This window comes from Pleurodeles waltl, chromosome 2_2, assembly GCF_031143425.1.
Source record: "Pleurodeles waltl isolate 20211129_DDA chromosome 2_2, aPleWal1.hap1.20221129, whole genome shotgun sequence".
NCBI lineage: Eukaryota > Metazoa > Chordata > Amphibia > Caudata > Salamandridae > Pleurodeles > Pleurodeles waltl.
Window position 1 is genome coordinate 1,163,889,455 of NC_090439.1, and position 14,698 is coordinate 1,163,904,152.

At 47.1% G+C, this 14,698-nt stretch overlaps 1 protein-coding gene across 5 annotated transcripts in view; it reads right to left on the reverse strand.

The window, feature by feature from the left end:
• The window catches only part of LOC138283007 (zinc finger protein 182-like), a 68,641-nt gene extending 55,741 nt beyond the window's left edge, over positions 1-12,900 (reverse strand). For all 5 annotated transcript variants that reach the window (XR_011201031.1, XM_069221122.1, XM_069221121.1 and 2 more), the window contains exon 1: positions 12,566-12,900. The gene's annotated coding sequence lies outside the window, so the exon portion shown is untranslated. The remainder of the gene's footprint in view (positions 1-12,565) is intronic.
• Between the last annotated feature and the right edge of the window lie 1,798 nt (positions 12,901-14,698).

Consider the following 14,698-nt stretch of genomic DNA (forward strand, 5'->3'; position numbering starts at 1 on the left):
AAAGTCTCCTTAAATGTTACATACCAAGAATTTGGTATCAAATTGATTGTTGTAATAAATCCCACAACTTCCAGTTGTTGGATTTAATATAACTTGTCCAGGTAAAAAGTTTAGACTTTACCTAAAAAGTTGCCAATTTCAGCTCTGCATTGTTTTTGCTGCTGTGCTCTGATTGGCCAGCCTGCAGCAGCTTCTGCCAGGCTGGCTTGATTAGGTGTGAAGTGGCCTGGCTTCACACAAAGGAATGTGCTTGGGGGAGAGAATCTCCCCTCAGCAGATGGTGAGGCAGGTGGGGGGGAGGGCTGCCAAACTGGTCTTCAAAGGCAGAGAAGGACATTTGCAGCACCCAGCAACACCCCCACATCCTGCAACCCCAGACAATTAGGTGCCCCCTTGATTAGATTAGGAGAGGGCAGGAGAGGGGTGTGTTTATGATTTTTAGCCACACCAGTGGGTGGGCTCAGCCAGATGTAACCTCCAAAAATCAGATTCATCCATGTTGGATTTTTAGAGACTGTTGCCTTCTGGGATGGATTTTTACACACTTCCCAGGAAGTGGTCATCACAGGGGGACGACCCTGTCCCTGATTGGAGAACCAGGGCCCTCCTGCTTTTCACCCAGGAGCAAGGATAAAACTGGCAGACCTGCACCCACACCTCAGATCCCCTCCAGAATTCAACAAGAAAGGAACTAAGGAAGAAAAAGGACTGCCCTGCTGGACCCCTGGCCTGCACCTGGAACCTGCACTCAGAAGGACTGCACCAGCTGCACACTTGGGCTTCACCACAAGAAGGACTTTGCCTGGCTTCAACTGGTTCAAGGAGGGACTCCCTGTTTGCTACAGGTGAAAAATTGCTAAACCAGAGTCCCCTGCACCAACTCCTGAAGAAAGCGACCAGCTGACCACTGTCCAGTGGCCAAAAAGGAGTTTGCGCCAGGTGCATTCTGGGAGTTGAAGTCCGCATCCCCCAAGGACCATCACAGAACTTCTGGACCCTTGGGGTGAGCTGTGGACCCCAAAAGAACCTTAAAAGAACATCTGGGTGAAGCCCCAGAAGTTTGGAAAAGATTTGAGAATTTTTGGAAAAAAGCTCCAGAGAGGGACCGACCCGCCGCGGAAATTCTAGCCGGCTTGCCTCAACCGCGACCCGGCCTGACTTCGTGGTTCGTCCCGGTAAAGAAAAACATCCAAAAAAGAGACTAAGTCAGAACGTAAAAAGTTGACCGGGACCTCCCAGCCATCGTATCCGAGAAGGGCTCCATGGACGTCGGATCAAGATCCAGGTTTACCCCGGTCGAAGGATTTTCATCTCGAAAAAACGACTAAGTCCGAAGGTAAAAGTCTCCACCGAGGAAACCCACATCGCGTATCCGGACAAGGGCTCCAGGAGGTCGGATTCAACTGGCAGGTTCGTCCCGGTGAAGAAAAACTTCAAAATAAAGACTAAGTCAGAAGGTAACTTTTTAACGAGGCCTCCCGCGACCTGTAGCCGAGCAGGGCTCCATCGCGGTCGGCCTGAAAGTTTGACTTTGCCCCGGTCGAGGTGCAACCAGATGACCCGATTGGCGCTTTTTGTTTCTAAGCGCTAGAAAAGTAATAATTCTTTAAAAATTCATATCTCCGGTTCCCCTGAACCGATTTTAATCGTTTTTGTGTCATTTTAAAGATAAAAATATAAACTATTTTTATAAATTGGTTTTGGATTTTTAAACTGTTTCCTGTGTTTTATTTAATTACTGTTTTGTGATATTTGAATGCTTTACACTTTGTCTCCTAAGTTAAGCCTTGACGCTCGTTGCCAAGCTACCAAGGGTTGAGCTGGGATTAATTTACTGAGACCTAACTGTACCTATGTGGAGGTTAGTGGCTTGTTGCTAGGTGTAGGTACGTACCTACCTGCCCTACCAATAACCCATTTTCCAACAGGCAGCTACTAATGGCACTCCATTCACTCTGCGGAGCACTAGACCCACAACCACCACACTATCCCACCTAAGGAACCGTTGGGAAGAAGACCTAGCAAAACCCATACATTATACAGAGTGGACCAGAGACAAGGAGCCCCCACACACTGTCTCTAGGAATGCCCACTTTAAAAATTTCAAGTACATGATACTTCATAGGTCCTACCTCTCACCCTTACGATTAAACCACATGTTCCCCACAGCAGCCCTAACTTGACCTAGATGTGTCTCTCCGACAGCCAACATCCAACACGTGCTCTGGTCCTCCCAGAATATAGTAACGTATTAGAACGCCATCCACACCACACTAGTTACTATCACTGAACTCGCTACACTCCTGGGAGGCCGCAGACCTAGGCAGTTATCCCTCATGCAAACACCAAGAGGTGCAGCAGCGCTTCACTGACCTTGCACTTCTCTTGGCCAAGCATCTGCTTACTATGCACCGGAAGCACTGCAGCCTCTGACAGTTCCCCTGTGGAGTAAAGCACTGCTCTACTCAGGAAAGGCAGAGAGCTCAGCGTTACACTGGGAAGAAGCCGCCACATATGACAACGCTGCATAACGGCTGCCTGGGACACCATACTCTTGGAATTTAAGGAATGGATCAGAGATATCCCCCTTCACACCTCCCTAAGTTCTGCTGATATGAGACCCTCTGCCCTTGACACAAAAGACAAGGTCACCGTCCTGAACCCCAGATCTTCCCTAAAGGGGTAATCTAATACTCTCATTTTGGGATCCCACACTCTCCCCTCCTACTGCATATGTTACAATTCCACAACAGGGTTTGCAACCTCCAATAAGTCACCCTACTCACCTTCCCTCCCCCCAGTGTCCTGACACCTGGCCCGCAACTCCCTGATATTGTTCAATCTCCCCCGCTGATTACGCTCATGCCCCACTACAAGTTGCCCCTATAATCGACACTTTCCCCCTAGTCCCAGCATTTCGTGCCAGATTACGGAGGCCCTACGCACCCTTAGGTCCCCGATTATGCAACACAATGTAAAGGGGAATACACACCCACAGCAACATAACTCATAGAAGCAGTCAGTAAAAGACACCCTACTGTACACGGTACAAAGAGCCAGCGCATTTCTTAACTTATCTTCTCTCCAGCACACAAACCATGCAATGCCCCCGACAATATACGCTATGTCCCCTGTACCAGAGTCGAGGCCACTCTCCCCTATAATTGCTTAGTATACCTGTGAAATACTGCTGGCTTTCATTTGTCATCTGTTTTTCAATCTGTGATTTATTTTGTTGAATAACAATAACAAAACCCAATAAAAAACGTTTTTGGTTTCCTCACACCTCACTTCAGAGATCTCATCACCAAGATCTCCCACTGGACCTTGCTCCAGCGCTCTCTTCTTCCTCACAGGGCACACTGGTTTTGGCAAGCAGGCAGGTACTGGTGCTCCACCCTCCAGGGGCATGTGGTCTTGAACTCCCTGGGTGATATTACCTCACCCAGATGGCAGACTTGCAGGCACTGGACCCCAGCCCTGGTCAAAGGCATAAGACTTCCAGAGTTTCTTTCCCTTGCACAGCCCAACTGGCTGTTTGGCATTTGACAGTTTTGTGGGGAGCCTCGAGCTCCCCCTTTTTATAGTACATTTCCAGACACCAAATGTGATTTAGAGTTTAAGTTTTTGAAGTTAATGTTAGGGGTCTGCTTCCTTTTTGAAGGCCCTGTCTTTCCTTTAGAAAGTAGTCTGTCACAGCAAGAGTGACTCCAAATCTGACAGCGCTACAACACAAGCCATGGGAGTGACTAGAGTTCACAACTGGATGTCAGCTACAGTGATGTGTGTATCACAGGGTTAGCCTGCGGTCTCAACCCTACTCTTAATGATTACCTTACCAGCCCCAACCCTTTCCTGAGATTCCCCAAGTACCTTCCCAGTGACCTCTTTCTGAATCAAAGAGCACTCTTAAGTATACTGAGGAGCCTGACTCTCCCTTCCACCACTGTGCCCAGCTCAGCTCACAGGAATGCAGTAATCCGCAAATCTGTCTCATGCTTCTCCAGGTAACCATGGGCCTCTCCAAATGGGCCCCAGAATCTTCATTGTACTGCATTAACCACAGGCACATGTACACCCAAGCACACGTATATAACATACGCACAATGTGCAGCACTACACACCCATCTTATGTAGGCAGAGGGTGAGATAAGCCTTCTACAGAGGAACTTTAAATGAGTGAGCCCGTAGGCCTCACTCAGGTGACAGAGGTAAAATGGCCACTACACAGTATTCTGCCACCACTCCACTTAACTCCTGGTGAAGGTGGTAGCATTTCACCACTATCGGGGTGGTGCTGTGGGCGCCCCCCATGTCAGAAAAAAAACGCAATCCATGAGAAGGACTATGTCATGGTGCATATGCATGATCTGTGTTCACCCACTACAACAATTTTTTTTTTTTTTATCTAAATCAGGGATTCAGGCCCTCAAGACAGTGGTACAGTTCCATCATCATGCAAGGGACTTTTCCATCCCAACACCCGGATTCCTGTCTACTCTGCCTTTCTATAGTGTGTCAAACCATTCAGCTCTGCAACTCCCTGTTGTTAGTAGTGAGCTGCTCTCCTTCTTTCAACTGGTTGGGCCCTCAAGCCTTACTGCATTAGGACTGCAGTGGCTCCCCTCAGCCTCCCATAGCGGGCTTCAGAGTTTCACAGCCTCGCTTTTGTGAATCCTACAGGCAGCCAAACTCTGGTCTCATGGCGGCCCCTTTCGTTACATTTCTCGACACCTCAGCCCCACCTGTCACCAGTTTTCTACACGCCTGCATCAACAGGATATTGAGAGTCTTGTTGGGAACCTGACCCTTCTCCTGGTGAACGGGATCAATACCACAGCCACTCTGCTAAATACGGGATAAAGTTGCCAGAATTTTAAAAGGACAATGACATTATAGCATGGTCAAGCCACAGAGTTCAGCTAAAAGTGGCCATCTTGGTTTGTAGAATCACATTAGCACTTTCAACTTGGAACCTAATTCCAAAAACAGACAGAGCTGAGAGAGCCAGTGAGAAATCTGACTGAAGAGTATCCACGAAAATGACTGCTACCAAAGGTAAGGCAAGTTCTTCTCATGAATGCCTCCACCTTCAGATTCCTTAACTTGTGAATCAATACCAAAGCTGTACCTCCAAGATTTCAGAATTGAGGCAGTAGTGCCTGATAAATGTTTGGATCGAGGCCCACGTCACTGCCAAACCAGGCCAGGAAACAACCTTGGACAGAGTCGAAGCAGCAGCCTTTTCCTTAGTGGAATGGGCCCTGTCAGTCTCATGGAGATCTATCTTTGCAAGGACATAGCAAATGCTGATCAATGGATGATACAGTGGGATACAGTGAGGTTCTGAATAGCCTTGTATTTCTTGAAGATGAGAAAGCCATGGTCATCTAGATGAAAAGCTGTATCTTGTAAAGGTAAAAAAAAAAAAAATGGAATCCTTGCCAGAATCCAAATGGTGCAGTCTCTTCCTCCTGAGAAGGACACCAATCAATCAAGGTCGTGTATAGTGCACTACTCACCCATAGGGTCTCAAGATGCTTAGGGGCGACCTCGGAGATCAGTCGAAGAGCCATGTCTTGAGGTCCTTCCTGAACAGAGGCAGTGATGCCGACTGTCTGAGGTGTGGTGGTAAGGTATTCCAGCTTTTTGCTGCCAGGTATGAAAACGATCTTCCTCCAGCCGAGGACTTCTTTATTCGGGGTATGTTGGTGAACGACTGTTGGGGCGAGCGGAAGGGTCTAGGAGGGGAGTACCAGTTGGTGTGGCTGTTGAGGTAGTTGGGTCCGTCGTAGTGAAGGGCTCTATAGGCATGTATGAGGAGTTTGAAGTTGATCCTCTTCTCGACAGTGAGCCAGTGGAGGTTCTTCAGGTGTTCTGTGATGTGTTCTCGGCGGGGGATGTCTAGGACGAGTCTGGCAGTGGTGTTCTGGATCTGTTGTAGCTTGTTCTGATTTTTCTTGGAGGTTCCAGCATAGAGGGCGTTGCTGTAGTCAAGTCTGCTTGTGATAAGGGTGTGTGTCATGGTTTTCCGGCAGTCAGTTGGAAACCATCTGACGATCTTTCGCAGGAGTTGGAGGGTGTGGAAGCAGGTGGAGGCGACGGAGTTGACCTGCCTGGACATGGAGAGCTTTGAGTTGAGGAGGATGCTGAAGTTGTGTGCGTGGTCCATAGGGGTGGGGGGCTTTCCGAGTGTTGAGGGCCACCAGGAGTCGTTCCAGGCCAACGGTGAGGGTCCCAGGACAAGGATCTCGGTATTGTCCAAGTTCTGCTTGAGGCAGCTTTCCCTCATCCAGGTGGCTGCTTCCACCCAGTCTCGGAAGTTCTTCCTGGCTGTTGATGGGTTCTCTGTCAGGGAGAGAATCAGTTGGGTGTCATCAGCGTAGGAGACAATATTCATCCTCAAGTTTCTGACGATGGGGGCAAGTGGGATCATGTAGATATTGAACAGCATGGGGCTCAGATTCGATCCTTGGGGTACTCCGCAGCTGATGTCTGTGGGTTCTGACTGGTGTGAAGGGAGCCTGACTTTCTGTGTTCTGTCTGTCAGGAAGGAGAGAATCCATTAAAGGGCATTGCATCGTATGCCTGCTGAGTGGAGTCTGGAACACTGCGTACGGTGGGATACTGTATCGAAGGAAGCTGAGAGGTCGAGTAGGATGAGAGCTGCTGTCTGTCCTTGGTCGAGGAGGGAGCGAATGTCATCTGTGGCTGCAAGCCGAGTGGTTTCGGTGCTTTAGATAGTTCTGAATCCTAAGTGGGAGACATCCAGGATGTTGTTGTCCTAGATGTGTTGTCATAGCTGAGTGTTGATTGTTTTCTCAGTGACTTTAGCTGGGAAGGGTAGCAGTGAGATGGGGCGGTAGTTCTTCAAGTGAGTCAGGTTGGCTGTGGGTTTCTTTAGAAGAGGGCACATCTCGGCATGCTTCCAGTCTTCAGGGTAGGTTGCTGCTTCCAGGGAGCAGTTGATGGTTTTGCGGAGTTCGGGAGTGATCACAGTGCTGGCCTTGTTGAAAATGTAGTGTGGGCAGGGGTCGGTCAGGGACCCGGGCTGGATGCTGCTCATGGTGGAGAGGGTGTTGTCTGTCATGAGGGGGGAACCAGGTGTGCAGGAGTTGAGGGGGTTAGGCTGATCCTGGTGGGGTTGTAGTTGGTGGGTTCAACGAGTTTTGGGGTCCAAAACAGTTGTAGATTGTCCTTGATCTTCCTGTGGATGAAGGTGGCCAGTTTGTCACAGAGCTCCTGAGATGGAGGGATGTTGGTGACCTCGGCTTGTGGTTGGCGTAGAGGAAGAGCTAACATAGCCAAGGTACTGGACTGGTCAGTGTATAATAGACACAGCATCTGTGGTATGAAGGGTGCCCTCATCCAAAAGACAAGCTTGCCTGGGAAGAATATGGAAAAGATTGAGGTACAGATAAGGTCTGCAGCTCACTAACAGCAAAGCTGACCATAAGGAGCCACTCTTTAACGTGAGGAGCCTCAAGGCGCAACTGTGCATAAGCTCAAATGGTCAATGAGTGTCAACCTTGACTAGAATTGTATCAGAACAGGTGACTTAATCAAAGATGGCTGACCTGGCAAAAAAGAAAATCTGAAAGAGACAACAAATGAAACTTACCAGGGCCAAAAGCAAAGCACAACTCACAAAACAAACATGCTAGGGGGAGGTGTGTGGGGGAGGGGGATTATAATTACTTCTCAGAGCACCAATAAACAAAACATGACCAACTACCAGAGTAAACAGTCTTGGTAGGTGGGTAGAGCACAGACAGGATAAGGTCTACCACTTCTAAAGTAAACAAAGAGAGTTTGGATTGCCCTGCTCAGTGTACATGCATGAAGGTGGAAAACTGTCTGGTAGGGTCCCTATATTTCTGAATCCCAGCCCATCCCTAATCTGACATCAGGACAATTTGAAATAAATTTACATATAGGTTTCACATGTAAGTGATTCACAGGGCACTTTCCAATTTGTGGCGATTTAAAAAAAACACACAACACAATGCACATTTTAATAACAAAATTATAATATAGGATTGGTATAGTGTTCACACGATGGAGTGACAAATTAATAATTTTGTATAAGTGAGACGCTCAGCAGGCCGCGAAAAATCATAAAAATTTAACTAGACCCGCAGGTCGAGTAGCTTGAATAATCTACTCGACCTAACTGTAATGTACTTGACCCGGAAACAGGTCTCAAATTGTGTGATCCTAGGCAAATATTGTATTTTACAGTCACCTTTTTCTTCATTCTCACATATGAGTACACCTTCAAATATGTGATTTCAGCATTCCTGCTGTAAAAACATCCTCTTTTGTTTGATTAATGAAATACACTAAACGTTTGTCCATGTATAATATTATAAATCTAGCCCACATACAGGGTACACATGATCCATGTATTACTTATCTCTTAGTTTACTAATAGCTTTGCCATCAGGGTAGGAGTGTTTCTCAGTTTACGTCTAAACACTCACTTTTAATAAATATATTACTAAAGCATGATATGGTAGCACACTGTCATTTACAGACAGTATATTTCCAAGAAATGTCCAAAAACCTTCCCGCTAACCTGCAGCTTTACTGATAAAACTATATAATGTATTAACAATAATCTGTGAAAATTGGGTTTCAGAAAACATTTATGATTTGCACATCACCAAGTAAAGTGTTCTGACTTTTTTTCATCCTATTAAAATATTGTTTTCATCACACAGAAATACAAAAAACGGTCTTTCACAGCTACTGGAATATATTTTGTAAAGTTAACTTGGTTATATACATGTTGTGTGTTAGGAAAAAGCTGATACCAAAAGCCTTTCACGTCACATAGGTCAGACAGTTCAACTTATAAAATCCTGGAACTCTGAAGTCACAAGGGAAAGTATTTGCATTGCAAGACGACAAACTGACTTTTGTTTTGACCTTTGTCTCTGAACACAGAGCAAATGTGACAAGAATAAGATTTAAAGGCATCTTAATTGCTAATCCAGCTTCTGACTGAACAGAACACCTGTTCTTTGTCCACTCAGAAGGGTCGAGTAGAATCTAAAAATAGCTCGACCTTATAATATGAAACACGCCAATGTGAATGATCGAGATTTTTCGAGCCCTGCTCAGCAATGACCAACCACATTCTCTATCAGGGTCCTGCCCAGTCTCAGATGTGCCTCATCTTTCTCCTCAGTAATATCCAGACACATCCCATGCATAGTCAGCGCTCCATTTCTCAGAGATGCCTCATCTCTCTCCTCAGTAATATCTAGCCACATCCCCATGCATGGTCAGCTCTCCATCTCTCAGTGATGCTGCATTTCTCTTCAATAATATCAAGACACATCCCATGCATGGGCAGCTCTCCATCTCTCAGTGATGCCTCATCTCTCTTCTCAGTAATATCCAGACACACCCCATGCATGGTCACTCTCCATCTCTCAGTGATGCTGCATCTCTCTTCAGTAATATTCAGACACATTCCATCTCTCAGTGATGCTGCATCTCTCTTCTCAGTAATATCCAGACACACTCCATGCATGGTCACTCTCCATCTCTCAGTGATGCTGCATCTCTCTTCAGTAATATTCAGACACATTCCATCTCTCAGTGATGCTGCATCTCTCTTCTCAGTAATATCCAGACACACTCCATGCATGGTAAGCTCCCAAGCTCTCAGTGATGCCTCATCTCTTTTCTCAGTAATATCCAGGCACATCCCCAGGCACATCCCCATGCATGGTCAGCTCCCCATCTCTCAGTGATGCTGCATCTCTCTTCAGTAATATCCGGACATCCCATGCACGATCAGCTCTCCATCTCTCAGTGATGCTGCATCTCTCTTCTCAGTAATATCCAGACACATCCCATGCATGGGCAGCTCTCCATCTCTCAGTGATGCCTCATCTCTCTTCAGTAATATCCAGGCACATCCCCATGCATGGTCAGCTCTTCATCTCTCAGTGATACTGCATCTCTCTTCAGTAATATCCAGGCACATCCCCATGCATGGTCAGCTCTCCATCTCTCAGTGATAATGCATCTCTCTTCTCAGTAATATCCGGACATCCAATGCATGGTCAGCTCTCCATTTCACAGGGATGCTGCATCTCTCTTAGTAATATCCAGACATGTCCCCATGCAGGGTCAGCTCTCCATCTCAGTGATGCCGCATCTCTCTCTTCAGTAATATCCAAACACTTGTCAACTTTCCATCTCTCAGTGATGCCTCATCTTTCTTCTCAGTAATATACAGACACATACACGTGCATGGTCAGCTCTCCACTACTAATCTACTCAACCTAACTTTAATGTACTTGACCTGGAAACGGTTCTCAAATTGTGTGATCCTAGGCAAATATTGTATTTTACAGTCACCTTTTTCTTCATTCTCACATGAGTGCACCTTCGAATATGTGATTTCAGCATTCCTGCTGTAAAAAAATCCTCTTTTGTTTGATTAATTAAATACACTAAACGGTTGCTCCATGTATAATAAATCTAGCCCACATACAGGGTACACATGATCCATGCATGACTTGTCTCTTAGTTTACTAATAGCTTTGCCATCAGGGCAGGAGTGTTTCTCAGTTTATGTTTAAACACTCACTTTTAATAAATATAATGCTAAATCATGATATGGTAGCACACTGACATTTACACTGTCAGCTCTCCATCTCTCAGTGATGCTGCATGTCTCGTTTCGTTTATATCATGACTCATCCCATGCATGGTCAGCTCTCCATCTCTCAGTGATGCCTCATCTCTCTTCAGTTATATCCAGACACATCCCATGCATGGTCAGCTCTCCATCTCTCAGTGATGCCTCGTCTTTCTTCTCAGTAATATCCAGACACATCCCATGCATGGTCAGCTCTCCATCTCTCAGTGATGCCTCATCTCTCTTCAGTAATATCCAGACACACTCCCATGCATGGTCAGCTCTCCATCTCTCAGTGATGCCTCATCTCTCTTCAGTTATATCCAGACACATCCCATGCATGGTCAGCTCTCCATCTCTCGGTGATGCTGCATCTCTCTTCTCAGTAATATCCAGACACACTCCATGCATGGTCACTCTCCATCTCTCAGTGATGCCGCATCTCTCTTCAGTTATATCCAGACACATTCCATCTCTCAGTGATGCTGCATCTCTCTTCTCAGTAATACCCAGACACATCCCATGCATGGTCAGCTCTCCATCTCTCAGTGATGCCTCATCTCTCTTCAGTTATACTCAGACACATCCCATGCATGGTCAGCTCTCCATCTCTCAGTGATGCCTCATCTCTCTTCAGTTATATCCAGACACATCCCATGCATGGTCAGCTCGCCATCTCTCAGTGATGCCTCATCTCTCTTCAGTTATATCCAGACACATCCCATGCATGATCAGCTCTCCATCTCTCAGTGATGCCTCATCTCTCTTCAGTTATACCCAGACACATCCCATGCATGGTCAGCTCTCCATCTCTCAGTGATGCCTCATCTCTCTTCAGTTATACTCAGACACATCCCATGCATGGTCAGCTCTCCATCTCTCAGTGATGCCTCATCTCTCTTCAGTTATACTCAGACACATCCCATGCATGGTCAGCTCTCCATCTCTCAGTGATGCCTCATCTCTCTTCAGTTATACCCAGACACATCCCATGCATGGTCAGCTCTCCATCTCTCAGTGATGCCTCATCTCTCTTCAGTTATATCCAGACACATCCCATGCATGGTCAGCTCTCCATCTCTCGGTGATGCTGCATCTCTCTTCTCAGTAATATCCAGACACACTCCATGCATGGTCACTCTCCATCTCTCAGTGATGCCGCATCTCTCTTCAGTTATATCCAGACACATTCCATCTCTCAGTGATGCTGCATCTCTCTTCTCAGTAATACCCAGACACATCCCATGCATGGTCAGCTCTCCATCTCTCAGTGATGCCTCATCTCTCTTCAGTTATACTCAGACACATCCCATGCATGGTCAGCTCTCCATCTCTCAGTGATGCCTCATCTCTCTTCAGTTATATCCAGACACATCCCATGCATGGTCAGCTCGCCATCTCTCAGTGATGCCTCATCTCTCTTCAGTTATATCCAGACACATCCCATGCATGGTCAGCTCTCCATCTCTCAGTGATGCCTCATCTCTCTTCAGTTATACCCAGACACATCCCATGCATGGTCAGCTCTCCATCTCTCAGTGATGCCTCATCTCTCTTCAGTTATACTCAGACACATCCCATGCATGGTCAGCTCTCCATCTCTCAGTGATGCCTCATCTCTCTTCAGTTATACTCAGACACATCCCATGCATGGTCAGCTCTCCATCTCTCAGTGATGCCTCATCTCTCTTCAGTTATACCCAGACACATCCCATGCATGGTCAGCTCTCCATCTCTCAGTGATGCCTCATCTCTCCCATGAACCATGTGTCACCACACACCACTCCTGAGATGTCCTGCCCTGACCTTCAGCAATGTCCTGCACCACTGCCCTCGTTATTCCCCCCTCCTCTATCACCCGCTCACAGAAGCCCTCACACATGGGGCACAGTCCAGGCCTCTCACCTCTCCAGGCTTCAGTCCTCGTTCTCCCCCGAGGCCGTAGAGGGCCGCAGATCACTGAGTCTGGGGGGTCCAGGGCAGCACTGGAGGGCAGGTGGCTCAGAGGTAGCAGCACAGACTGGTCAGGGGTGCGGGGACCACACAAGCGCCTAGAAGCCGTGGGCATGGAGCAGGTGAACGCTGCCTGCGGGATGACTGGGACAGACTACTTCAAGGTAAGTAAAACAATGAACGGACGAGCTACAGAATCAGTAAACGCTGACCGGAAGCTCTGGGCCCAGACCGGTCCCATCTTCGTCTGAACTTCCTGTCCTGCATCGCGAGCCGAGGGCTTAAGTGATAAACATAGAAATGGGACACAGCTAGATATTGCGCCTTATCCTGCTTAAAGATGGCCGTCGCACAGGCCTTCAGGCATGAGACTCTACCATTGGAATCTTCTCCGGCGCCATCTTGGAACGGGACAAGCCACCCTGACAGAGAAGAAGGCTGAGCCCTGCATATAAACCCAGCGCGGCCTCTGTACCTCTGCTGCTTGCTCAGAGCTCCCCTTCCACATCCAGCAGCAGCAGCACCGCCTCCCTCGGGCCCCAATGTCCCCTGCACTTAAGGGGCTGTTGCTGGCGCCTGTTGCACCCCTCCCTGCACATGGACAGTGGCGGGCGCACTTTTATGGGGACAGGAGCAGATGCACCAGAGAGACCCGAAGAACCCAGCAGGGAGCAATACATAATTTCAATGTACACATTTGGGGTTCAAATACATTGTATTTTAAATGTCGATATTGTCGTCTGAATGGCATATTTAATATGAGGATGCATTTTGTTAATGAACTTTGTTTTGGTAACTTTTTATTAGGTTTTTAACCAGCAAAGTGCATAAAAAAGTATGGGAACTCTGATACAAAATGGGACGAAGTCAGTGAGCGTGGGGGTGAGATCATAGGCGTGGCAAAAAAGAGTGATATTCTGTAATTCATTTGTTGGTCTTCACCTTCAGGTAATTGCAAATAAAATAGCACATACTTTAAATTAAACATTAATGCATGGTAAACTAACCAGTGATAGATGCACTGTTTTATGTTGAAAAAGCCTCAAAGGTTTAACAGATTAACCAAAATGTGCACATTTACATTTCTTTCAGGCACCCTGGCAAAGAGGCTTCTTTCTTGTACAGCTATATGTCCCTCCCTGGGCTTCATAACACAGGAGACTCTCCCCATCCTCTTCAGCCGAGGCATCGGAAATGCTGAATTAACCGTCCCAATACGGTGGTCTTTTAACATAAAGTAGAACTGCTTTTGTCACATAAAAAATACATGGGCAGGTCGTGCCCATCTAAACCCACCCACTTCGACCTCTGGTTTTATGTGCCAATCTGAAGCTGTTGGGGCGGGAGTGTCCTCTGCTTGTTAAACAGGTATACACCCCAACCCAAAGTACCCAAGTGCAGTGCTTTCCAGTGCTGGGGCACCAGCACTTATCTTTGAGGGCCAGCACTTATTGTTCTGCCTCAGGCATTAACTGCGAGCAATATACACACATGGGAAAGATGGAAGAAAAGAAAAATGTAAAAGCGTCACAAAGGGAGAAAGCAGAAAGCTGTAAGAGTTAGCTGAAGGGGCAGGGAGTGGCTGTAAATGGGTTAAAGAGGCCAGAGATGGCTTCAGGATTACACCGTCTCAGTGTTCTGTGCTCGCACATTTAAATGCAGCAGCAAGGAGTTCAGAAGAGAGAGAGCTGTGGGCACCGGCACATTTTTATTTACAAATTAAGCGCTGCCCGAGTGTAGATGAAACTGGTAGTCCTGGCTTTTATTTTGTTCTTGGCATCACCCTAACCTAGCCTGTGTGAGGAAGCCTAGGTTTGTCCCAGACAATGCGAGATCCCTGACCTCTGCTGTGACCTGGAGGGATGCGCTAAGCATGACCTCACAGTTCGCACTGTACACTGTATTTAAAATCTATAATGAGACCAGACCTTTTTCCTGTCTCAATGTAAGAAGTTTTCAGATTGCTTATGAGTGGATGCTCCATTTGCCACCTCAAAGCCTTAAAGTGAGTGGTCACGATAGGCGGTGACCCTCATGCCGCCAACCCACCACCGCCTCTTCTGCCCACCAACAACTTCAAATAAG